Below are 27,101 nucleotides of genomic sequence, written 5' to 3' on the forward strand. Positions count from 1 at the left end.
TTGAGGTCCTGGTTGTATCTGCTTCGTCTGCGTGCTGTCGTCTTTTCTTTGTTGAGGTCCTTGAAGTCCTGGTCCTGGTTAAAAGTTGACATACACTTGTAAAGAACATAATGTCATGGCTGTCTTGAGTTTCCAATACTTTCTATGACTCTTATTGTTTTTGTGATAGAGTGATTGGAGCACATACTTGTTGGTCACAAAAAAACATTCATGAAGTTTGTTTCTTTTGTGAATTTATTATGGGTCTACTGAAAATGTGAGCAAATATGCTGGGTCAAAAGTATACATACAGCAATGTTAATATTTGCTTACATGTCCTTTGGAATGTTTCACTGCAATAAGGCGCTTTTGGTCGCCATCCACAAGCTTCTGGTTGAATTTTTGACCACTCCTTGTCAGGTTCAAACACTGATGACATCTATTAATCAGACAAGAAGCAATGAATCATGCAGAGACAGTGTTCAAATTAGCTCATGTGGAGAACGCATGGAGCTGCACACTTAGTCACAGTCTCGCCCTGCGATCTAGGGTTCAGCTCCCGCGTCCCTCTATTTATTCAGGAGTTCCATAGTCAACATCACTGAGGCCGCCTCTAAAAGGAGTGGTCACATATATTATGCAAAGCAGGTCCAGTACGCACAATACGTGACGGAATGTGCCGGGCCTTGTGATTTCGCCTGGTCTCCGCTTCGTCTGCGTGCTGTCGTCTTATCTGCGTTGAGGTCCTTGTTGTCTCTGCTTCGTCTGCGTGCTGTCGTCTTATCTTTGTTGAGGTCCTTGAAGTCCTTGGTTGTTAACGGGCTAAAACAAAGATAACATCTGCGGCTGAGGCCACTCCTCAGACAAGAAGTTTTGTCCTTGCACAGATACAAAAGTCTAACTTGAGCACAATAGCTAATAACTATAGCAACGGACTTTAAGCATACTAAAGTTGTGTGATAATATATATACATGATTATTCTAACACTCCTCTTGACAAATTTGGTGCAGTTCAGCTAAATTTGTTGGTTTTCTGACATGGACTTTTTTCTTCAGCATTGTCCACACGTTTAAGTGAGAAATACTTTTCATTTGACATCACATGGACAAAGATAAGACCTTCTGGAGGAAAGTTCTGTGGTCAGATGAAATAACAATTGAGCTGTTTGGCCACAATGCCCAGCAATATGTTTGGAGGAGGAAATGTGAGGCCTTTAATCCCAGGAACACCAAGCCTACCGTCAAGCATGGTGGTGGTAGTATTATGCTCTGGGCCTGTTTTGCTGCCAATTACTTAGCAAATTTTATGTTAGTGTTTTACTTGTTTTAAGGGTTTTGGTCCTAAATGATCTCAGTAAGATATTACAGCTTGTTGCTGAGATTTGATGACCTATATTGAGTAAAACATGCTTGAAACTAGAATATCAACTGATGCAAAGCTGTGTCATCAACACTCACAAGTATAAAACAACTTTTTTAAAGTAATAACTTCTTACTTCAAGCATGAAAAAGAAAAATCATGATGCCGAGCGCATATCATTATGTCAAGATAATGGCGCTAGCATTTACTTAATTTAAGAATATTTTTCAACATTTTGAGCAAAAAAGGTCTCATTTTTTTTCTTCCAAGAAAAAAATATACTTATTTTTAGGTATTTTTTGGTTCATTAAGGTTAGCTAATTTTACTTGTTTTGGAAAGTCTTGACAAGCCGAATGTTCTTGTTCGATTGGCAGATAATGTTGCTTAGTTCAAATAAAATACCCCTCATTTTTGTATTTTTTTTCCTTCTTGTTTTTGAACACTGACCTTTTGCAGTGTGGTGCTTTACAGAGAGTAAATGGGACAATGAAAAAAGGAAGATTACCTCCCAAATTCTTCAGGACAACCTAAAATCATCAGCCCGGAGGTTCGGTCTTGGGCGCAGTTGGGTGTTCCAACAGGACAATGACCCCCAAACACATGTCAAAAGTGGTAAAGGAATGGCTAAATCAGGCTAGAATGAAGGTTTTAGAATGGCCTTCCCAAAGTCCTGACTTAAACGTGTGGACAATGCTGAAGAAACAAGTCTCACATATACTTCACAGGAGCCAAGCGTGCAGGTTTTAACAAGGTTCTACTGATAATATTTTAACAAACGTATTCTCTGCAGTAGAACGTGACTTTTCAGTCACGTCCGTATCCTCTCTCCCCTCCTGCTCCCGGCCGCTTACTGTTAAAGACAACAGATGATTAGATCAACACGTACCACCTGTGAAATCTAATCACCTGCCAGCTGTGTCTCGCCGTCAGCACCATGGACAGAGGCGGTGACCTTTGCTCCTGCAGGCAGCGCTGGCAACGTCTCCCTCCGCAAAGTCCATGTGTACTTAAACTTTTGACCACGACTGTATATTTTTTTCCACAAGTTTTCCTCGCCTCTGGTTGTTGGGGCTTATAAACAATACTCCCGGAGAGACATGATGTCGGCGTTTCATGGGCGTATTATTCCGCTTCACCCTGACGTCTTGATGATGATCACTTGTGGCCACTGCACGGGTGTAGAGGATGGGGTTGGGGAGGGGTTCCCCACAGGCTGGATCATTAGTTTTAGGCGCTTGCCCTTTGTTGTTTTGTGCACTTCCCCGGCCTGTGCCTTCTTGGGGGGGGGGGGAGATGTGATCGCTGGGGACAGCCCTTCAGCAGTCGTCCATGTCACGGGCCCCGGTGGAGGGGTAAACCCATTACGACAAAGCAGCCCGTGCCGCCTCCTCTTTACTTTCGTCTCTACCTCTAAATTCAACTCGAGGTCATTTAAAATTTCCGGACTATAAGGCGTACTTAAAATTCTTTCATTTTCTCAAAAATCGACAGTGCGCCTTATAACCCGGTGCGCCTAATGTGCGGCATAATTCTGGTTGTGCTTAGCGACCTCGAAGCAATTTTATTTGGTACATGGTGTGATGATAAGTGTGATCAGTAGATGGCAGTCATACATAAGAGACAAGTGTCGACTTCAATATGATGGCAGTAAACAACACCAAAACTTAAAATGTTCCATTGAGAATATAGAACATTACACACGGCACGGTTGTAACACGTGCTGAATGTGGCTCGGCGTTGACTTGCTGAAATAAGCAGGGGCGCCCCCTCTTTACTTTTGTCTCTACCTCTAAATTAAACTCGAGGTCATTTAAAATTCCCGGACTATAAGGCGTACTTAAAATCCTTTCATTTTCTCAAAAATCGACGGTGCGCCTTATAACCCGGTGCGCCTTATGTACGGCATAATTCTGGTTGTGCTTAGCGACCTCGAAGCAATTTTATTTGGTACATGGTGTGATGATAAGTGTGATCAGTAGATGGCAGTCATACATAAGAGACAAGTGTCGACTTCAATATGATGGCAGTAAACAACACCAAAACTTAAAATGTTCCATTGAGAATATAGAACATTACACACGGCACGGTTGTAACACGTGCTGAATGTGGCTCGGCGTTGTCTTGCTGAAATAAGCAGGGGCGCCCCCTCTTTACTTTCGTCTCTACCTCTAAATTAAACTCGAGGTCATTTAAAATTTCCGGACTATAAGGCGTACTTAAAATCCTTTCATTTTCGCAAAAATCGACAGTGCGCCTTATAACCCGGTGCGCCTAATGTGCGGCATAATTCTGGTTGTGCTTACCGACCTCGAAACAATTTTATTTGGTACATGGTGTGATGATAAGTGTGATCAGTAGATGGCAGTCATACATAAGAGACAAGTGTAGACTTCAATATGATGGCAGTAAACAACACCAAAACTTTAAATGTTCCATTGAGAATATAGAACATTACACACGGCACGGTTGTAACACGTGCTGAATGTGGCTTGGCGTTGTCTTGCTGAAATAAGCAGGGGCGCCCCCTCTTTACTTTCGTCTCTACCTCTAAATTCAACTCGAGGTCATTTAAAATTTCCGGACTATAAGGCGCACTTAAAATCCTTTCATTTTCTCAAAAATCGACAGTAAGCCTTATAACCCGGTGCGCCTAATGTGCGGCATAATTCTGGTTGTGCTTACCGACCTCGAAGCAATTTTATTTGGTACATGGTGTGATGATAAGTGTGATCAGTAGATGGCAGTCATACATAAGAGACAAGTGTCGACTTCAATATGATGGCAGTAAACAACACCAAAACTTAAAATCTTCCATTGAGAATATAGAACATTACACACGGCACGGTTGTAACACGTGCTGAATGTGTCTTGGCGTTGTCTTGCTGAAATAAGCAGGGGCGCCCCCTCTTTACTTTTGTCTCTACCTCTAAATTCAACTCGAGGTCATTTAAAATTTCCGGACTATAAGGCGCACTTAAAATCCTTTCATTTTCTCAAAAATCGACAGTGCGCCTTATGTACGGCATATTTCTGGTTGTGCTTACCGACCTCGAAGCTATTTATTTGGTACATGGTGAAATGATAAATGTGATCAGTAGATGGCAGTCAAACATAAGAGATAAGTGTCGACTTCAATATGATGGCAGTAAAAAACACCAAAACTTGAAATGTTCCTTTGAGAATATAGAACATTACACACGGCACGGTTGTAACACGTGCTGCATGTGGCTCGGCGTTGTCTTGCTGAAATAAGCAGGGGCGCCCCCTCTTTACTTTTGTCTCTACCTCTAAATTAAACTCGAGGTCATTTAAAATTTCCGGACTATAAGGCGCACTTAAAATCCTTTCATTTTCTCAAAAATCGACGGTGCGCCTTATAACCCTGTGCACCTAATGTGCGGCATAATTCTGGTTGTGCTTACCGGCCTCGAAGCTATTTATTTGGTACATGGTGTAATGATTAATGTGATCAGTAGATGGCAGTCATACATAAGAGACAAGTGTCGACTTCAATATGATGGCAGTAAACAACACCAAAACTTAAAATCTTCCATTGAGAATATAGAACATTACACACGGCACGGTTGTAACACGTGCTGAATGTGGCTCGGCGTTGTCTTGCTGAAATAAGCAGGGGCGCCCCCTCTTTACTTTTGTCTCTACCTCTAAATTAAACTCGAGGTCATTTAAAATTTCCGGACTATAAGGCGTACTTAAAATCCTTTCATTTTCTCAAAAATCGACAGTGCGCCTTATAACCCGGTGTGCCTAATGTGCGGCATAAATCTGGTTGTGCTTACCGGCCTCGAAGCTATTTATTTGGTACATGGTGTAATGATTAATGTGATCAGTAGATGGCAGTCATACATAAGAGACAAGTGTCGACTTCAATATGATGGCAGTAAACAACACCAAAACTTAAAATCTTCCATTGAGAATATAGAACATTACACACGGCACGGTTGTAACACGTGCTGAATGTGGCTCGGCGTTGTCTTGCTGAAATAAGCAGGGGCGCCCCCTCTTTACTTTTGTCTCTACCTCTAAATTAAACTCGAGGTCATTTAAAATTTCCGGACTATAAGGCGTACTTAAAATCCTTTCATTTTCGCAAAAATCGACAGTGCGCCTTATAACCCGGTGCGCCTAATGTGCGGCATGATTCTGGTTGTGCTTAGCGACCTCGAAGCAATTTTATTTGGTACATGGTGTGATGATAAGTGTGATCAGTAGATGGCAGTCATACATAAGAGACAAGTGTCGACTTCAATATGATGGCAGTAAACAACACCAAAACTTTAAATCTTCCATTGAGAATATAGAACATTACACACGGCACGGTTGTAACACGTGCTGAATGTGGCTTGGCGTTGTCTTGCTGAAATAAGCAGGGGCGCCCCCTCTTTACTTTTGTCTCTACCTCTAAATTCAACTCGAGGTCATTTAAAATTTCCGGACTATAAGGCGTACTTAAAATCCTTTCATTTTCGCAAAAATCGACAGTGCGCCTTATAACCCGGTGCGCCTTATGTACGGCATAATTCTGGTTGTGCTTAGCGACCTCGAAGCAATTTTATTTGGTACATGGTGTGATGATAAGTGTGATCAGTAGATGGCAGTCATACATAAGAGACAAGTGTCGACTTCAATATGATGGCAGTAAACAACACCAAAACTTAAAATCTTCCATTGAGAATATAGAACATTACACACGGCACGGTTGTAACACGTGCTGAATGTGGCTTGGCGTTGTCTTGCTGAAATAAGCAGGGGCGCCCCCCTCTTTACTTTTGTCTCTACCTCTAAATTCAACTCGAAGTCATTTAAAATTTCCGGACTATAAGGCGCACTTAAAATCCTTTCATTTTCTCAAAAATCGACAGTGTGCCTTATAACCCGGTGCGCCTTATGTACGGCATAATTCTGGTTGTGCTTACCGACCTCAACTCAATGTTATTTGGTACATGGTGTGATGATAAGTGTGATCAGTAGATGGCAGTCATACATAAGAGACAAGTGTCGACTTCAATATGATGGCAGTAAACAACACCAAAACTTAAAATATTCCATTGAGAATATAGAACATTACACACGGCACGGTTGTAACACGTGCTGAATGTGGCTTGGCGTTGTCTTGCTGAAATAAGCAGGGGCGCCCCCTCTTTACTTTTGTCTCTACCTCTAAATTAAACTCGAGGTCATTTAAAATTTCCGGACTATAAGGCGTACTTAAAATCCTTTCATTTTCTCAAAAATCGACAGTGCGCCTTATAACCCGGTGCGCCTAATGTGCGGCATAATTCTGGTTGTGCTTACCGGCCTCGAAGCTATTTATTTGGTACATGGTGTAATGATAAATGTGATCAGTAGATGGCAGTCATACATAAGAGACAAGTGTCGACTTCAATATGATGGCAGTAAACAACACCAAAACTTAAAATCTTCCATTGAGAATATAGAACATTACACACGGCACGGTTGTAACACGTGCTGAATGTGGCTTTGCGTTGTCTTGCTGAAATAAGCAGGGGCGCCCCCTCTTTACTTTTGTCTCTACCTCTAAATTAAACTCGAGGTCATTTAGAATTTCTGGACTATAAGGCGCACTTAAAATCCTTTCATTTTCTCAAAAATCGACAGTGCGCCTTATAAGCCGGTGTGCCTTATGTACGGCATAAGATATTTTTTGATGTTCAAACTCATAAACTTTATTTTTTTTTTGCAAATAATAATTAACTTAGAATTTCATGGCTGCAACACGTGCCAAAGTAGTTGGGAAAGGGCATGTTCACCACTGTGTTACATGGCCTTTCCTTTTAACAACACTCAGTAAACGATTGGGAACTGAGGAAACTAATTGTTGAAGCTTTGAAAGTGGAATTCTTTCCCATTCTTGTTTTATGTAGAGCTTCAGTCGTTCAACAGTCCCAGGTCTCCACTGTCGTATTTTACGCTTCATAATGCGCCACACATTTTCGACGGGAGACAGGTCTGGACTGCAGGCGGGCCAGGAAAGTACCCACACTCTTTTTTTACGAAGCCACGCTGTTGTAACACGTACTGAATGTGGTTTGGCATTGTCTTGCTGAAATAAGCAGGGGCGTCCATGAAAAAGACGGCGCTTAGATGGCAGCATATGTTGTTCCAAAACCTGTATGTACCTTTCAGCATTAATGGTGCCTTCACAGATGTGTAAGTTACCCATGTCTTGGGCACTAATACACCCCCATACCATCACACATGCTGGCTTGTGAACTTTGCGTCGATAACAGTCTGGATGGTTCGCTTCCCCTTTGGTCTGGATGACACGATGTCGAATATTTCCAAAAACAATTTGAAATGTGTACTCGTCAGACCACAGAAGACTTTTCCACTTTGCATGAGTCCATCTTAGATGATCTCGGGCCCAGAGAAGCCGGCGGCGTTTCTGGGTGTTGTTGATAAATGGCTTTCGCTTTGCATAGTAGAGCTTTAACTTGCACTTACAGATGTAGAGACCAACTGTATTTGGTGACAGTGGGTTTCTGAAGTGAAGCAATTTTATTTGGTATATGGTGTAATGATAAGTGTGACCAGTAGATGGCAGTCGTACATAAGAGATGTGTGTAGACTGCAATATGATGGCAGTAAACAACACCAAAACTTTAAATGTTCCATTGAGAATATAGAACATTACACACTGCGCTGGACAGGACAGATAAAAAAAAACCCAAATATTTGTTATTCCTTTTTAATCGATTAAGAATCATTACAAATAAGAATCACAATTAATTTGAAATTATTTTTTTTGGCACCCCTAGTAATTACCGTATTTTTCAAACCATAAGGCGCACTTAAAATCCTTAAATGTTCTCAAAAATCGACAGTGCGCCTTATAACCCGGGGCGCGTAATTCTGGTTGTGCTTACCGACCTCGAAGCAATTTTATTTGGTACATGGTGTAATGATAAGTGGGACCAGTAGATGGCAGTCATACATAAGAGATGCGTGTAGACTTCAATTTGATGGCAGTAAACAACACCAAAACTTTGAATGTTCCATTGAGAATATAGAACATTACACACGGCGCTGGACAGGACAGATTAAAAAAAATATATATATTTTTGTATTCCTTTTTAATCGATTAAGAATCATTACAAATAAGAATCACAATTAATTTTAAATTATTATTTTTTGGCACCCCTAGTAATTACCGTATTTTTCAAACTATAAGGCGCACTTAAATCCTTAAATGTTCTCAAAAATCGACAGTGCGCCTTATAACCCGGTGCGCATAATCCTGGTTGTGTTTACAGACCTCGAAGCAATTTTATTTGGTACATGGTGTAATGATAAGTGGGACCAGTAGATGGTAGTCGTACATAAGAGATGTGTGTAGACTGCAATATGATGGCAGTAAACAACACCAAAACTTTGAATGTTCCATTGAGAATATAGAACATTACACACGGCGCTGGACAGGACAGATTAAAAAATATATATATATTTTTTTATTCCTTTTTAATCGATTAAGAATCATTACAAATAAGAATCGCAATTAATTTGAAATTTTTGATTTTTTTGGCACCCCTAGTAATTACCGTATTTTTCAAACTATAAGACGCACTTAAAATCCTTAAATGTTCTCAAAAATCGACAGTGCGCCTTATAACCCGGGGCGCGTAATTCTGGTTGTGCTTACAGACCTCGAAGCAATTTTATTTGGTACATGGTGTAATGATAAGTGGGACCAGTAGATGGCAGTCATACATAAGAGATGCGTGTAGACTTCAATATGATGGCAGTAAACAACACCAAAACTTTAAATGTTCCATTGAGAATACAGAACATTACACACCGCGCTGGACAGGACAGATTAAAAAAATATATGTATTTTTTTATTCCTTTTTAATCGATTAAGAATCATTACAAATAAGAATCACAATTAATTTTAAATTATTTTTTTTTGGCACCCCTAGTAATTACCATATTTTTCAAACTATAAGGCGCACTTAAAATCCTTAAATGTTCTCAAAAATCGACAGTGCGCCGCCCGGGGCGCGTATTTCTGGTTGTGCTTACCGACCTCGAAGCAATTTTATTTGGTACATGGTGTAATGATAAGTGGGACCAGTAGATGGCAGTCATACATAAGAGATGCGTGTAGACTTCAATATGATGGCAGTAAACAACACCAAAACTTTGAATGTTCCATTGAGAATATAGAACATTACACACCGCGCTGGACAGGACAGATTAAAAAATATATATATATTTTTTTATTCCTTTTTAATCGATTAAGAATCATTACAAATAAGAATCGCAATTAATTTGAAATTTTTGATTTTTTTGGCACCCCTAGTAATTACCGTATTTTTCAAACTATAAGACGCACTTAAAATCCTTAAATGTTCTCAAAAATCGACAGTGCCCCTTATAACCCAGGGCGCGTAATTCTGGTTGTGCTTACCGACCTCGAAGCAATTTTATTTGGTACATGGTGTAACGATAAGTGTGACCAGTAGATGGCAGTCGTACATAAGAGATGTGTGTAGACTGCAATATGATGGCAGTAAACAACACCAAAACTTTAAATGTTCCATTGAGAATATAGAACATTTCACACCGCGCTGGACAGGACAAATTAAAAAAATATATGTATTTTTTTATTCCTTTTTAATCGATTAAGAATCATTACAAATAAGAATCACAATTAATTTTAATTTTTTTTTTTTTGGCACCCCTAGTAATTACCATATTTTTCAAACTATAAGGCGCACTTAAAATCCTTAAATGTTCTCAAAAATCGACAGTGCGCCGCCCGGGGCGCGTAATTCTGGTTGTGCTTACCGACCTCGAAGCAATTTTATTTGGTACATGGTGTAATGATAAGTGGGACCAGTAGATGGCAGTCATACATAAGAGATGCGTGTAGACTTCAATATGATGGCAGTAAACAACACCAAAACTTTAAATGTTCCATTGAGAATATAGAACATTACACACGGCGCTGGACAGGACAAATTAAAAAAATATATGTATTTTTTTATTCCTTTTTAATCGATTAAGAATCATTACAAATAAGAATCACAATTAATTTTAATTTTTTTTTTTTTGGCACCCCTAGTAATTACCATATTTTTCAAACTATAAGGCGCACTTAAAATCCTTAAATGTTCTCAAAAATCGACAGTGCGCCGCCCGGGGCGCGTAATTCTGGTTGTGCTTACCGACCTCGAAGCAATTTTATTTGGTACATGGTGTAATGATAAGTGGGACCAGTAGATGGCAGTCATACATAAGAGATGCGTGTAGACTTCAATATGATGGCAGTAAACAACACCAAAACTTTAAATGTTCCATTGAGAATATAGAACATTACACACCGTGCTGGACAGGACAGATTAAAAAATATATATATATTTTTTTTATTCCCTTTTAATCGATTAAGAATCATTACAAATAAGAATCGCAATTAATTTGAAATTTTTGATTTTTTTGGCACCCCGAGTAATTACCGTATTTTTCAAACTATAAGACGCACTTAAAATCCTTAAATGTTCTCAAAAATCGACAGTGCGCCTTATAACCCGGTGCGTATAATCCTGGTTGTGCTTACAGACCTCGGAGCAAATTTTATTTGGTACATGGTGTAATGATAAGTGTGACCAGTAGATGGCAGTCGTACATAAGAGATGTGTGTAGACTGCAATATGATGGCAGTAAACAACACCAAAACTTTAAATGTTCCATTGAGAATATAGAACATTACACACGGCGCTGGACAGGACAGATTAAAAAATATATATATATTTTTTTATTCCTTTTTAATCGATTAAGAATCATTACAAATAAGAATCGCAATTAATTTGAAATTTTTGATTTTTTTGGCACCCCTAGTAATTACCGTATTTTTCAAACTATAAGACGCACTTAAAATCCTTCAATGTTCTCAAAAATCGACAGTGCGCCTTATAACCCGGGGCGCGTAATTCTGGTTGTGCTTACCGACCTCGAAGCAATTTTATTTGGTACATGGTGTAATGATAAGTGGGACCAGTAGATGGCAGTCATACATAAGGGATGTGTGTGGACCTCAATATGATGGCAGTAAACAACACCAAAACTTTAAATGTTCCATTGAGAATATAGAACATTACACACGGCGCTGGACAGGACAGATTAAAAAATATATATATATTTTTGTATTCCTTTTTAATCGATTAAGAATCATTACAAATAAGAATCGCAATTAATTTGAAATTTTAGATTTTTTTGGCACCCCTAGTAATTACCGTATTTTTCAAACTATAAGGCGCACTTAAAATCCTTAAATGTTCTCAAAAATCGACAGTGCGCCTTATAACCCGGTGCGCATAATCCTGGTTGTGCTTACAGACCTCGAAGCAATTTTATTTGGTATATGGTGTAATGATAAGTGTGACCAGTAGATGGCAGTCGTACATAAGAGATGTGTGTAGACTGCAATATGATGGCAGTAAACAACACCAAAACTTTAAATGTTCCATTGAGAATATAGAACATTACACACGGCGCTGGACAGGACAGATTAAAAAAACAAAAAATATGTTTTATTCCATTTTAATCGATTAAGAATCATTACAAATAAGAATCACAATTAATTTAAAAAAAATTTTTTTTGGCACCCCTAGTAATTACCGTATTTTTCAAACTGTAAGGCGCACTTAAAATCCTTAAATGTTCTCAAAAATCGACAGTGCGCCTTATAACCCGGTGCGCATAATCCTGGTTGTGTTTACAGACCTCGAAGCAATTTTATTTGGTACATGGTGTAATGATAAGTGTGACCAGTAGATGGCAGTCGTACATAAGAGATGTGTGTAGACTGCAATATGATGGCAGTAAACAACACCAAAACTTTAAATGTTCCATTGAGAATATAGAACATTACACACGGCGCTGGACAGGACAGATTAAAAAATATATATATATTTTTGTATTCCTTTTTAATCGATTAAGCATCATTACAAATAAGAATCGCAATTAATTTGAAATTATTGATTTTTTTGGCACCCCTAGTAATTACCGTATTTTTCAAACTATAAGACGCACTTAAAATCCTTCAATGTTCTCAAAAATCGACAGTGCGCCTTATAACCCGGGGCGCGTAATCCTGGTTGTGCTTACAGACCTCGAAGCAATTTTATTTGGTATATGGTGTAATGATAAGTGTGACCAGTAAATGGCAGTCGTACATAAGAGATGTGTGTAGACTGCAATATGATGGCAGTAAACAACACCAAAACTTTAAATGTTCCATTGAGAATATAGAACATTACACACCGCGCTGGACAGGACAGATTAAAAAAAATATATATATTTTTTTATTCCTTTTTAATCGATTAAGAATCATTACAAATAAGAATCGCAATTAATTTGAAATTTTTGATTTTTTTGGCAGCCCTAGTAATTACCATATTTTTCAAACCATAAGGCGCACTTAAAATCCTTAAATGTTCTCAAAAATCGACAGTGCGCCTTATAACCCGGGGCGCGCAATTCTGGTTGTGCTTACCAACCTCGAAGCAATTTTATTTGGTACATGGTGTAATGATAAGTGGGACCAGTAGATGGCAGTCGTACATAAGAGATGTGTGTAGACTGCAATATGATGGCAGTAAACAACACCAAAACTTTAAATGTTCCATTGAGAATATAGAACATTACACACCGCGCTGGACAGGACAGATAAAAAAACAAACAAATATTTGTTATTCCTTTTTAATCGATTAAGAATCATTACAAATAAGAATCGCAATTAATTTGAAAATCTTTTTTTTTGGCACCCCTAGTAATTACCGTATTTTTCAAACCATAAGGCGCACTTAAAATTTTTAAATGTTCTCTAAAATCGACAGTGCGCCTTATAACCCGGGGCACATAATTCTGGTTGTGCTTACCGACCTCGAAGCAATTTTATCTGGTACATGGTGTAATGATAAGTGTGACCAGTAGATGGCAGTCGTACATAAGAGATGTGTGTAGACTGCAATATGATGGCAGTAAACAACACCAAAACTTTAAATGTTCCATTGAGAATATAAAACATTTCACACAGCGCTCAAAAATCTGTCAAAATGTTTTTAGTACGATTTCGGTACGCTTGATGGATTGTCGGCACATTAAACATACGAGTATTATTATGGTGTGTGTATAAAGACCGCAAAATGGCACCTACTAGCAGACATATTACCTGGCGGGTTTTTTTCACAATATTATGCAAAACCAACTTTTCTTACCTTCCGGTAGCCGCTGATGTGTATTTGGGATCTGCATTAGTCTTGAAAATGTGCGCGTGTCCACCATTGTAGTCCGTGCCGACACCGTAGTCATAAGCTTCTTCTTTATATACTTTAAATTTAGAAACAAATCATAATATGACCCCTTTAATGTGCCTTATAATCCGGTGCGCCTTTTGTATGAAAATAGACCTGACTAGACCCGCTCATCAGCAGTGCGCCTTATGGTCCGAAAATTACGGTAATTACTAGGGCTGTGAGTCTTTGGGCCCCACATGATTCAATTCTTTGGGGTAACAGTTCGATTTAGAATCAATTGTCAAATTCAACTAGAAGTCATTTAAAATTGTCATATACCGTATTTTTCGGACTATAAGGCGCACTTAAAATCCATTCATTTTCTCAAAGGTCGACAGTGCACCTTATGACCCGGTGCGCCTAATGTACGGCATCTTTCTGGTTGTGCTTACCGACCTCAAAGCAATTTTATTTAGTACATGGTGTAATGATAAGTGTGACCAGTAGATGGCAGTCATACATAAGAGATGTGTGTCGACTTCAATATGATGGCAGTAAACAACACCAAAACTTTAGAATATAGAACATTACACACGGCGCTCAAAAATCTGTAAAAATGTTTTTAGTACGACTTCGGTAAGCTATGAAGCCACACCGCTTGATGGATTGTCCGTGTAGTGGATCTAACATAATAGTGAGAGTCCAGTCCATAGTGGATCTAACATAATAGTGAGAGTCCAGTCCATAGTGGATCTAACATAATATTGTGAGAGTCCAGTCCATAGTGGATCTAACATAATAGTGAGAGTCCAGTCCATAGTGGATCTAACATAATAGTGAGAGTCCAGTCCATAGTGGATCTAACATAATAGTGAGAGTCCAGTCCATAGTGGATCTAACATAGTAGTGAGAGTCCAGTCCATAGTGGATCTAACATAATAGTGAGAGTCCAGTCCATAGTGGATCTAACATAATAGTGTGAGAGTCCAGTCCATAGTGGATCTAACATAATATTGTGAGAGTCCAGTCCATAGTAGATCTAACATAATAGTGAGAGTCCAGTCCATAGTGGATCTAACATAATAGTGAGAGTCCAGTCGATAGTGGATCTAACATAATAGTGAGAGTGCAGTCCATAGTGGATCTAACATAATTGTGAGAGTCCAGTCCATAGTGGATCTAACATAATAGTGAGAGTCCAGTCAATAGTGGATCTAACATAATAGTGAGAGTCCAGTCGATAGTGGATCTAACATAATAGTGAGAGTCCAGTCCATAGTGGATCTAACATAATAGTGAGAGTCCAGTCCATAGTGGATCTAACATAATAGTGAGAGTCCAGTCCATAGTGGATCTAACATAATAGTGAGAGTCCAGTCCATAGTGGATCTAACATAATATTGTGAGAGTCCAGTCCATAGTAGATCTAACATAATAGTGAGAGTCCAGTCCATAGTGGATCTAACATAACATTGTGAGAGTCCAGTCCATAGTGGATCTAACATAATAGTGAGAGTCCAGTCCATAGTGGATCTAACATTATAGTGAGAGTCCAGTCCATAGTGGATCTAACATAATATTGTGAGAGTCCAGTCCATAGTAGATCTAACATAATAGTGAGAGTCCAGTCCATAGTGGATCTAACATAATAGTGAGAGTACAGTCCATAGTGGATCTAACATAATAGTGAGAGTCCAGTCCATAGTGGATCTAACATTATAGTGAGAGTTCAGTCCATAGTGGATCTAACATAATATTGTTAGAGTCCAGTCCATAGTGGATCTAACATAATATTGTGAGAGTCCAGTCCATAGTGGATCTAACTTAATATTGTGAGAGTCCAGTTTATAGTGGATCTAACAAAATAGTGAGAGTCCAGTCCATAGTGGATGTAACATAATAGTGAGAGTCCAGTCCATAGTGGATGTAACATAATAGTGAGAGTCCAGTCCATAGTGGATCTAACATAATATTGTGAGAGTCCAGTCCATAGTGGATCTAACATAATAGTGAGAGTCCAGTCCATAGTGGATGTAACATAATAGTGAGAGTCCAGTCCATAGTGGATCTAACATAATAGTGAGAGTCCAGTCCATAGTGGATCTAACATAATATTATGAGAGTCCAGTCCATTGTGGATCTAACATAATAGTGAGAGTCCAGTCCATAGTGGATCTAACACAATATTGTGAGAGTCCAGTCCATAGTGGATCTAACATAATAGTGAGAGTCCCGTCCATAGTGGATCTAACATAATAGTGAGAGTCCAGTCCATAGTGGATCTAATATAGTAGTGAGAGTCCAGTCCATAGTGGATCTAACATAATAGTGAGAGTCCAGTCCATAGTGGATCTAACATAATAGGGTGAGAGTCCAGTCCATAGTGGATGTAACATAATAGTGAGAGTCCAGTCCATAGTGGATCTAACATAACATTATGAGAGTCCAGTCCATAGTGGATCTAACATAATAGTGAGAGTCCAGTCCATAGTGGATCTAACATAATAGTGAGAGTCCAGTCCATAGTGGATCTAACATAATATTGTGAGAGTCCAGTCCATAGTGGATCTAACATAATATTGTTAGAGTCCAGTCCATAGTGGATCTAACATAATATTGTGAGAGTCCAGTCCATAGTGGATCTAACATAATAGTGAGAGTCCAGTCCATAGTGGATCTAACATAGTAGTGAGAGTCCAGTCCATAGTGGATCTAACATAATAGTGAGAGTCCAGTCCATAGTGGATGTAACATAATAGTGAGAGTCCAGTCCATAGTGGATCTAACATAATATTGTGAGAGTCCAGTCCATAGTGGATCTAACATAATAGTGAGAGTCCCGTCCTTAGTGGATCTAATATAGTAGTGAGAGTCCAGTCCATAGTGGATCTAACATAATAGTGAGAGTCCAGTCCATAGTGGATGTAACATTATAGTGAGAGTCCAGTCCATAGTGGATGTAACATAATAGTGAGAGTCCAGTCCATAGTGGATCTAACATAATATTGTGAGAGTCCAGTCCATAGTGGATCTAACATAATAGTGTGAGTCCCGTCCTTAGTGGATCTAATATAGTAGTGAGAGTCCAGTCCATAGTGGATCTAACATAATAGTGAGAGTCCAGTCCATAGTGGATCTAACATAATAGTGAGAGTCCCGTCCTTAGTGGATCTAATATAGTAGTGAGAGTCCAGTCCATAGTGGATCTAACATAATAGGGTGAGAGTCCAGTCCATAGTGGATCTAACATAATAGTGAGAGTCCAGTCCATAGTGGATCTAACATAATATTATGAGAGTCCAGTCCATAGTGGATCTAACATAATAGTGAGAGTCCAGTCCATAGTGGATCTAACATAATAGTGAGAGTCCAGTCCATATTGGGGCCAGCAGGAAACCATCCCGAGCAGAGACGGGTCAGCAGCGCAGAGATGTCCCCAACCGATGCACAGGTGAGCGGTCCACCCCGGGTCCCGACTCTGGACAGCCAGCACTTCATCCGAGGGAGAGGGGGGCAGAGCCGAAAAGAAAAGAAACGGCAGATCAACTGGTCTATTTAAAGGCTAGAGTATACAAATGAGTTTTAAGATGGGACAGTTTACACGCATCTCTGATGTGTGACTGCCATCTACTGGTCACACCACTTATCATTACACCATGTACCAAATAAAATTGCTTTGAGGTCGGTAAGCACAACCAAAATGATTCCGTACATTAGGCGCACCGGGTTATAAGGCGCACTGTCGATTTTTGAGAAAATGAAAGGATTTTAAGTGCGCCTTATAGTCCGAAAAATACGGTGTATTGCACATATTTTAAGGAAGGAATTTAGGGATTTTTTAAAGCTAATTAACACTTAAAAATGTTCATTGGTTGGAGTGTCCGCCCTGAGATCGGTAGGTTGTGAGTTCAAACCCCGGCCGAGTCATACCAAAGACTATAAAAAAATGGGACCCATTACCTCCCTGCTTGGCACTCAGCATCAAGGGTTGGAATTGGGGGTTAAATCACCAAAAATTATTCCCGGGCGCGGCCACTGCTGCTGCTCACTACTCCCCTCACCTCCCAGGGGGTGAACAAGGGGGATGGGTCAAATGCAGAGGACACATTTCACCACACCTAGTGTGTGTGTGTGTGACAATCATTGGTACTTTAACTTAATCTCCAATTTTCAAAATGTCATTGATTGATGTTTTTTTTTTTTTTTTTTTTTTTAATAATGGTGCAGAGTGACAACGAGCTGTCGTGACGGATCAATTTTGGGATCACTTCGCTCCGCCTTGAGTAACGTCAGGAACCTTCTCTGTCCGTCTGTGTCAGCATGACGATGAGACAAAACTCTGTCAGCGTTGTCACGTGCCGGCATTAATGCTGACTCATGTCGTCGTCCATTTAGGGTTAAATGTTTTTTTTTGGGCCCGCTTGACGTCAACCGAGTCAGTGCTATAAAGTCCAACAAAACATTTGCACCATCTAAGAAAACATCTCAGGGAGACTTCAGCTCAGTGAGCATCTTTTGTGGAACGACTGTACTTTTTCTTTGGCTTCTAAAAATGTGTTTTTGGTTTTTTTCCAACACCGCCACAAGAAAAACACCAGAAATGACTGATGAGGAAAAAAATGTGATGATAACCACAGACCCAGAAATGTCACCCAGAAACATGCGGCTAATTTTTACTGTTAAAAATGTTTATTTTTTTAATTCACTTACTAAAGAAGCGACATGACAATTCGTAAATAAAAAACAGAATACAATGATTTGCAAATCTTTTTCAACTTATATTCAATTGAATAGACTGCAAAGACAAGATACTTAACAGTCGAACTGAGAATCGTAATTTATTTTTGCGAATAGTCATTAACTTAGAATTTAATGGCAGCAACACATTGCTAAAAAAGTTGTCACAGGTGCATTTTTACCACTGTGTTACATGGCCTTTCCTTTTAACAACACTCAGTAAAGGTTTGGGAACTGAGGAGACACATTTTTGAAGCTTTTCAGGTGGAATTATTTCCCATTCTTGCTTGATGTACAGCTTAAGTTGTTCAATGTGGCTTGGTATCATCTTGCTGAAATAAGCAGGGGCGTCCATGAAAAAGACGTTGCTTGGATGGCAATATATGTTGCTCCAAAACCTGTATGTAACTTTCAGCATTAATGGTGCCTTCACAGATGTGTAAGTTACCCATGCCTTTGGCACTAATACACCCCCATACCATCACAGATGCTGGCTTTTCAACTTTGCGCCGGATGGTTCTTTTCCTCTTTGTTCCGGAGGACCCAACGTCCACAGGTTCCAAAAACAATTTGAAACGTGGACTCGTCAGACCACAGAACACTTATCCACCTTGCATCAGTCCATCTTAGATGAGCTCGGGCCCAGCGAAGCCGACGGCGTTTCTGGGTGTTGTTGATAAATGGCTTTCGCTTTGCATAGCAGAGCTTTAACTCGCACTTACGGATGTAGCGAAGAACTGTAGTTACTGATAGTGGTTTTCTGAAGTGTTCCTGATCCCATGTGGTGATGTCCTTTACGCGTTGATGTCGGTTTTGGATGCAGTACCGCCTGAGGGATCCAAGGTCACGAGCATTCAATGTTACGTGCAGTGATTTCTCAGGATTCTCTGAACCTTTTGATGATATTATGGACCGTAGATGGTGAAATCCCCTAATTCCTTGCAATAGCTCGTTGAGAAATGTTGTTTTTAAACTGTTGGACAATTTGCTCACACATTTGTTCACAAAGTGGTGACCCTCGCCCCATCCTTGTTTGTGAACGACTGAGCATTTCATGGAAGCTGCTTTTATACCCAATCATGGCACCCACCTGTTCCCAATCAGCCTGTTCAATGTTCCAAATATGTGTTCGATGCGCATTCCTCAACGTTCTCAGTCTTTTTTGCCACTTGTGCCAGCTTTTTTGGAAACATGTTGCAGGCATCAAATTCCAAATGAGCTAATATTTGCTAAAAAAAATACTGTCATCTTGTGGCATTTATAGGTATAGCTCGGTACTTTTACTTGATTTTAGTTGTATTTATTTAGTTATGAAATAGTATTTTACTTTTAATATATGTAAAGCACTTTATGATGACGACAGTTTGGACTAGATGGTTTCAGTAAAAATAACAATAACATGCACTATAAGATCAAATCTGCTCAGTTCTTACGGAAAATGTCGTCCTTTTTTCGCCCCCCCCCCCGCCCCTCTCTGGAGTATGTTGTTTTTCACGGCCAGGCATGCACATCCATCTTCTGATGCCAAATGACCGGCCACCTATGATTGTCACACTGGCCGTGTAAACCAAGTGGCTCCAAGCGAGCGGTCTGTACTGGAGGTGTTGCATCCATAACCAGTGCAGGAAACAAGAAAACACGTGAGGAAACATGGAGGCAGGGAAACATAGGGATGTTTCTAGCCACAATGTCAAGAGGCTGTAAAGAGGGATGAGGCAGGAAAAGGACCTAGAGAAAGGAAAATCACAACCTAGGACTTGTGTGTGGGTTTTTTTCTACGGACTACAGTATTCCCAGGATTTTAGACATTTGAATTGTTTTTTTTAATGCATGATAAATACATTTTTTTGTAATAAATCCATAACATGTTGTAGGACAAACTGGTGGTAATTACTTTATTAGAAAATGACAAATGATTGTACAGTTTTGATGAGGAAATATCTTTTAATGAAATTAAAATAAAATAAAATAAAATAAAACAAAATATATTTAAATTAAATTAAATTAAATTAAATTAATTTAGATTAAATCCAATCCAGGTTAGTCACATGTGTTTAATTTATTTAAAAAATAATATGAAAAATAAACACATCAGACTGACTTTTTATTTAATTGAATTTACATTGCAACCATGTTTTAATTAAATTAATGTTTTTATTTTTTTCTGTTTTAAAAAATGATGTATAAAATTTTAATTAAATACAGGCTACGCTAATGTGTTTATTTGTCCGATGTTTTTGTTAATGAAATGTATGAAATAGAAATACAATTAGACACAGGTTAGTCTAATGTGTTTATTTTTGTATGTTTGAGTTCAATGTGTTAATTTTTAATTTTTCGTGATTTTTAAAAAATGAATACACATTTTAAAAAATCCATTAAATTACATACAGGTTGGTCGAATAAGTTATTTTTTTTAATTAAAAAAAAAAAAAGAAAGTAAAATGATGAAAACATTTTCTAAATATATTAAATTAAGTTATTTTCTTACGTTTAAACAATGAAAAAAATGTAAACTAAATTATATACAGGTCGGTCTAAATGTGGTATTTTTTTTTTTATTATTAAAAAAACAACATGAAAAAATAAACACATCAGACTGACTTTATTTAATTGAAGTTACATTTTAACTGTTTTTAATGAAAAACATTATTTAAAAAAAGTTAAATAAATGAAAATCAGTCTGTCCTTTATTTATTTATTTTTAAAAAAAAAAAAGGATAATGTATAAAATATAAACACAGGTTCCCCTAATGTGTTTATTTTTCTGATGTTTTTTTTAATGAAATGTATACAATATAAATTCGATTAGACACAGGTTAGTCTAATGTGTTTATTTTTGTATGTTTTCTAAAATAAAATAAAGTATTCAATGTAAATGAAAATAAATAGTTTAGCCCCAGGTGTTTATTTTTCGCGATTTTTAAAAACTGAATAATTTTAATTTTTGTTTTTTTTTGTAAGTTTTTTTAAAAGTAAAATAGTGAAAACATTTTAAAAATACATTTAATATAGATTCGTCTAATGTGTTATTTTTTTTAACGTTTAAACAAAATGTAAACTAAAGGTCAGTCCAAAATAAATGTAAAGACTAATTAATTACAATTAAATACAGAAATGTGTTTATTTTTATGATAAATAATCAAATAGTGTACAAAACTGTAAATAAAAAATAAAAAAACATTGAATAAACCAAATACAGGTTAGTGTAATGTTTTTATTTTCTATGATTAAATATTTTTAAAATAAACTTTTAATAAAATAAAACATTAAATCAAAAACTAGTGAGTTTAAGGTGTGTACTTTTATGATGTTTCTAAAATAAAATATGTAAAATATAAATGTACTGGTGAGTACAGTGTGGTTATTGTATGATTTCAAAAATGTATAAAATGTTAATAAAATAGATTAAATTAGATACAAGTTAGTTTAATGGCTGTACTTTTATGATTTTCTGATGCAAAATCAGGTATGAAATTAAAAAACAAAACAATGATGCTACAAAATAATATTTAAAATCAATATATATCAAATAACAACAGTATTAAAAAATGTCCCTACAACAATGTTTTCACAAGTCCCTCATTACACAATTTCCCCTCTATTAAATCACCAAAAATGATTCCCGGGCGCGGCCACCGCTGCTGCTTACTGCTCCCCTCACCTCCCAGGGGGTGAACAAGGGGATGGGTCAAATGCAGAGGACAAATTTAACTTATTACAAGGTGCAAAGAAAATATTGACATATATTTTCATGCACATTATCTACACACTCTACCCTCGGCACCAATTTAGTCACACATATGAAGAAAAACATCTGACAAATCGTGCAATTTCCTTGTTTTCATTTATTTGGTTGTTTAAGTATCAAACTAAATTGAACTGGAATGGATCACTTGGTAGAACATATCTGATCGTCTCTGCGGTGTTTTCCTCCCACACGTCCTTGTCGACATCTGGAAGGTCGTCAAGGTGATGAGAGAATCACAGCGCGCAAACATTGGGTCCTGCTACAGGAGTATTATACTGTACACACGCTGCTACGCTATACCCGGCCTCAGTTGCCAGCGCGGCTTTATTACATCCGGGCGTACGGAGCAATGTCGCTTGCAGCTGCCATGCTCACTTTATTTCATCACACACACAAACACAAACACAAACACAAACACACACACACACACTCACTCTTGTATTTGTTACCTTCTTGAGACCTCCAAAAAATGCCTCCCTCTTTAGGACCACCCTTTCTAGATATATAAAGATTTGTATTTACAACATTAATAATGTATACATACTATGCAAATATAAAAAAGGTAAGCTTTTAGTTAATTGTTTCTATTTTTAATTTTTTTGTTGGTTTTTAATCTTCATTATTTACTTCAAGTAAATACAGTATGTCTCTATATACATGTTTTTTTTTATTTTTTTTATTAATTTTGGCCATTTCAATTTCTTACACACACTTGTTATTTCATATGTTGGCCAGAGGGGTAGCACTTTTACAACACAGTTAATTCGAAAAATCCCTCCTTTTTGGGACCACCCTAATTTTGATCGATTTCACCACCAGGGGAGATCTCTATTTTTTGTTTTTTGTAATGTGCTTAAGGCCGATGACAAACGAGTCACGGACCACAGATGGCCCCAGTGCCGCACTTTGGGCAACCCAGCTGTAAAAGCTAACTGTTAATGGCCACTATAGTCTTAGTACCATAGTAATAATAATAACAATAATATATTTTATTTGTAAAAAGCACTTCATATTGAGTAAACAATCTCAAAGTGCTACAGTGTATTAAAAAATAAAAATAAATAAATAAATAAAAAAAGATAATAAAGAAATAGAAATAAAAACTAGAACAGCCAAATAGCTATAGCTAGTATGCACATATCTAAAAAAATGCTTTTTTTTAAAAAAAGAAGGGCTTTTAAGCCTTTTTTAAAAGCATCCACAGTCTGTGGTGCCCTCAGGTGGTCAGGGAGAGCATTCCACAGACTGGGAGCGGGAGTGTATTTGTTCATCCTACAGTCACATATGGGACGCGGGTTGTCTTACGTCAGCACCGGAAGTAGTAAAATCAGCGGCTCACCTGGCGGGTTTTACGCCGCCGATTCTGATACCGATCATCCATGAACAGTGTTTGGAAAATTACCTGTAAAAAATAATTACTGTATTTTCCCGACTATGAGGCGCAATTAAAATCCTTTTTTTCCCCCCTCAAAACTCGGCAGTGCGCCTAATGTAAGGAATACGTTTGGTTGAGCTTCCTCACCTCGAAGCAATTTTATTTGGTACGCGGTGTAATGATAAGTGTGACCAGTAGATGGCAGTCACACATAAGAGATACGTGTAGACTGCACTATGATTGCAATATGACTCAAGTAAACAACACCAACATTTTATATGTTCCATTGAAAATATAGAACATTGCACACGGCGCTCAAAAATCTATCAAAACGTTTTAGTACGACTTTGGTAAGCTATGAAGCCGCACCGCTTGATGGATTGTACTGTGCTTCAACATACCAGTATTATTATGGTGTGTGTATGAGGTAAGACATATCTGTCAAAATATTTTCTTCTTCCTCGGGGGGGCGTAACAGAAAATATTTGAGAAGCACTGCTTGTACACACACCATAATAATACTGGTATGTTGAAGCACAGTACAATCCATCAAGCGGTGTGGCTTCATAGCTTACCAAAGTCGTACTAAAACATTTTGATAGATTTTTGAGCGCCGCGTGTAATGTTCTATATTTTCAATGGAACATATAAAATGTCGGTGTTGTTTACTTGAGACATATTGCAGTCTACACGTATCTCTTATGTGTGACTGCCATCTACTGGTCACACTTATCATTACGCCGCGTAGCAAATAAAATAGCTTCGAGGTTGGTAAGCACAGCCAGAACTATTCCGTACATTAGGCGCACCGGGTTATAAGGCGCACTGTCGAGTTTTGAGAAAATGAAAGGATTTTAAGCACGCCTTATGGTCCGACAAATAGGGTACTTATATTTCCTGTTCTATGGTTATCATCACACTGCTCCTCTTTGCCATCACTGCCACCTTTCTGTGCTGCCATTATACAAAAACATGCACACAAAAAAAACAACTAAAAAAAAAGACATTAGCAGATTTATTGGTTTAGCTACTGAGCTGAGATTTGCTGTCACTATCATTGTTTCTTTTTAATCATCCCGCTCTACATCTGCCATTCCTTTTCTATACAATGAATTATGTCCTTAAGCTTTTGCTTTTCCCACCATGTGAATGTCATCTGTGCCTGCATATGTGTGTGTGTGTGTGTGTGTGAGGGTGTATTCTAGTATTTCTACCCTTCTTGAGACATCAAGAAGGAAAAGTACCTTCCATATGAGGAGGTGTGAACAAGTTAGGACATGAATCATGGTCCCAATACGGAAAACCATTGCATCTAATAGAGAATGTCTCATTTGCACCCCTGGTGGTGAAATCTATCAAAATGAGGGTGGTCCCAAAAAAGGAGGGATTTTTCAAATTGACTGTGTGTCGGTTTAAAAGTGCTCCCCATCTGGTCAACATATGAAATAACAAGTGTGTGTAAGAAATTTAAATGCGCCCCCTTTGGTCAAAATCTATTGAAAAAATTAAATAAATATGTATATTGAGACATACTGTAATAACTTGAAGTAAACTCCATAGACTCCAAAAATCCCAACAAAAAATTAAAACAATTATACATTTACTAAAAGCAGTCTTTTTCTCATAAATTGTCGACTTTTTTCTTATAACATTGGGAACAATTTCTCATATTCTTTCTGTTTCTGTAATATTGCAATATTTTCTTGTAAAATTATTTTTTTTTAATGTAAAATTAACATTTATTTTAGGTAAAAAAAAAAAAAAAATATGTACAATTATTAACTTTACTTTTTAATGCAATAGGGTGACATTTGTCATATAAAATTCTGACGTTAATCACAATATTGCCATTTTGTGTTTTTTTTTAGTAAAATTATAACTTTTGTCATAATTTCACCAAGCAAAATCCCGATTATTATTGTAATATTACCAAAAATGTTAAGTTTTCCTATAAAATGTTGACTTGTCGAGTAACATTATGACCCTTTTCATAAAATTGCCAACATTTTAAGCTTTTCTTGTAAAATTGCGACTATTGAGTAAAATTCCACTTTTCTCATAATATTGCACAAATGTTCAGTTTTTCTTGTAAAATTTGGACTTGCGTTGAGTAAAATGACGACTTTTATTATAATACTGCCAAAATTCTAAGTTTTCCTTGTGAAATTGTGACCTTTTTCTTGTGAAATTCCAACTCATTTTTCACAACAGGCTTTTTTTTATAGTTGCATAGTATGTATATATTATTAATGTTGTAAATACAAATCTTTATATATCTAGAAAGGGTGGTCCTAAAGAGGTAGGCATTTTTCAGATGTCTCGAGAAGGTAACAAATACAAGAATGAGTGTGTGTGTGTGTGTGTGTGTGTGTGTGTGTGTGTGTGTGTTCTTGTATTTTTGTATTTCTACCCTTCTTGAGACATCAACAAGGAAAAGTACCTTCCATATGAACAAGTTAGGACATAAATCATGGTCCCAATACGGAAAACCATTGCATCTAATAGAGAATGTCTCATTTGCACCCCTGGTGGTGAAATCTATCAAAATGAGGGTGGTCCCAAAAAGGAGGGATTTTTCAAATTGACTGTGTCGGTTTTAAAAGTGCTCTCCCTCTGGTCAACATATGAAATAACAAGTGTGTGTAAGAAAGTGAAATGCGCCCTCTCTGGCCAAAATCAACTGAAAAAATTAAATAAATATGTATATAGAGACATACTGTAATAACTTGAAGTAAACTCCATAAACTCCATAAATCCCAAACAAAAAATTAAAACAATTATACATTTACTAAAAGCAGTCTTTTTCTCATAAATTGTCGACTTTTTTCTAATAACATTGGGAACAATTTCTCATATTCTTTCTGTTTCTGTAATATTGCAATATTTTTTTGTAAAATTATATTTTTTTAATGTAAAATTAACATTTATTTTAGGTAAAAAAAATTGTTTATGTACAATTATTAACTTTACTTTTTAATGCAATAGGGTGACATTTGTCATATAAAATTCTGACTTTAATCACAATATTGCCATTTTGTGTTGTTATAAAATAGTGAATTTTTTTTAGTAAAATTATAACTTTTGTCATAATTTCGCCAAGCAAAATCCCGATTATTATTGTAATATTACCAAAAATGTTAAGTTTTCCTATAAAATTTTGACTTGTCGAGTAAAATTATGACCCTTTCCATAAAATTGCCAACATTTTAAGCTTTTCTTGTAAAATTGCGACTATTGAGTAAAATTCCAACTTTTATCATAATATTGCACAAATGTTCAGTTTTTCTTGTAAAATTTGGACTTGCGTTGAGTAAAATGACGACTTTTATTATAATACTGCCAAAATTCAAAGTTTTTCTTGTGCAATTGTGACCTTTTTCTTGTGAAATTTCAACTCATTTTTCACAACAGGCTTTTTTTATAGTTGCATAGAATGTATATATTATTAATGTTGTAAATACAAATATTTATATATCTAGAAAGGGTGGTCCTATAGAGGTAGGAATTTTTCAGATGTCTCGAGAAGGTAACAAATACAAGAATGAGTGTGTGTGTGTGTGTGTGTGTGTGTTCTTGTATTCTTGTATTTCTACCCTTCTTGAGACATCAACAAGGAAAAG

Source organism: Entelurus aequoreus, linkage group LG06 (genome assembly GCF_033978785.1).
Source record: "Entelurus aequoreus isolate RoL-2023_Sb linkage group LG06, RoL_Eaeq_v1.1, whole genome shotgun sequence".
In the NCBI taxonomy this organism is placed as follows: domain Eukaryota; kingdom Metazoa; phylum Chordata; class Actinopteri; order Syngnathiformes; family Syngnathidae; genus Entelurus; species Entelurus aequoreus.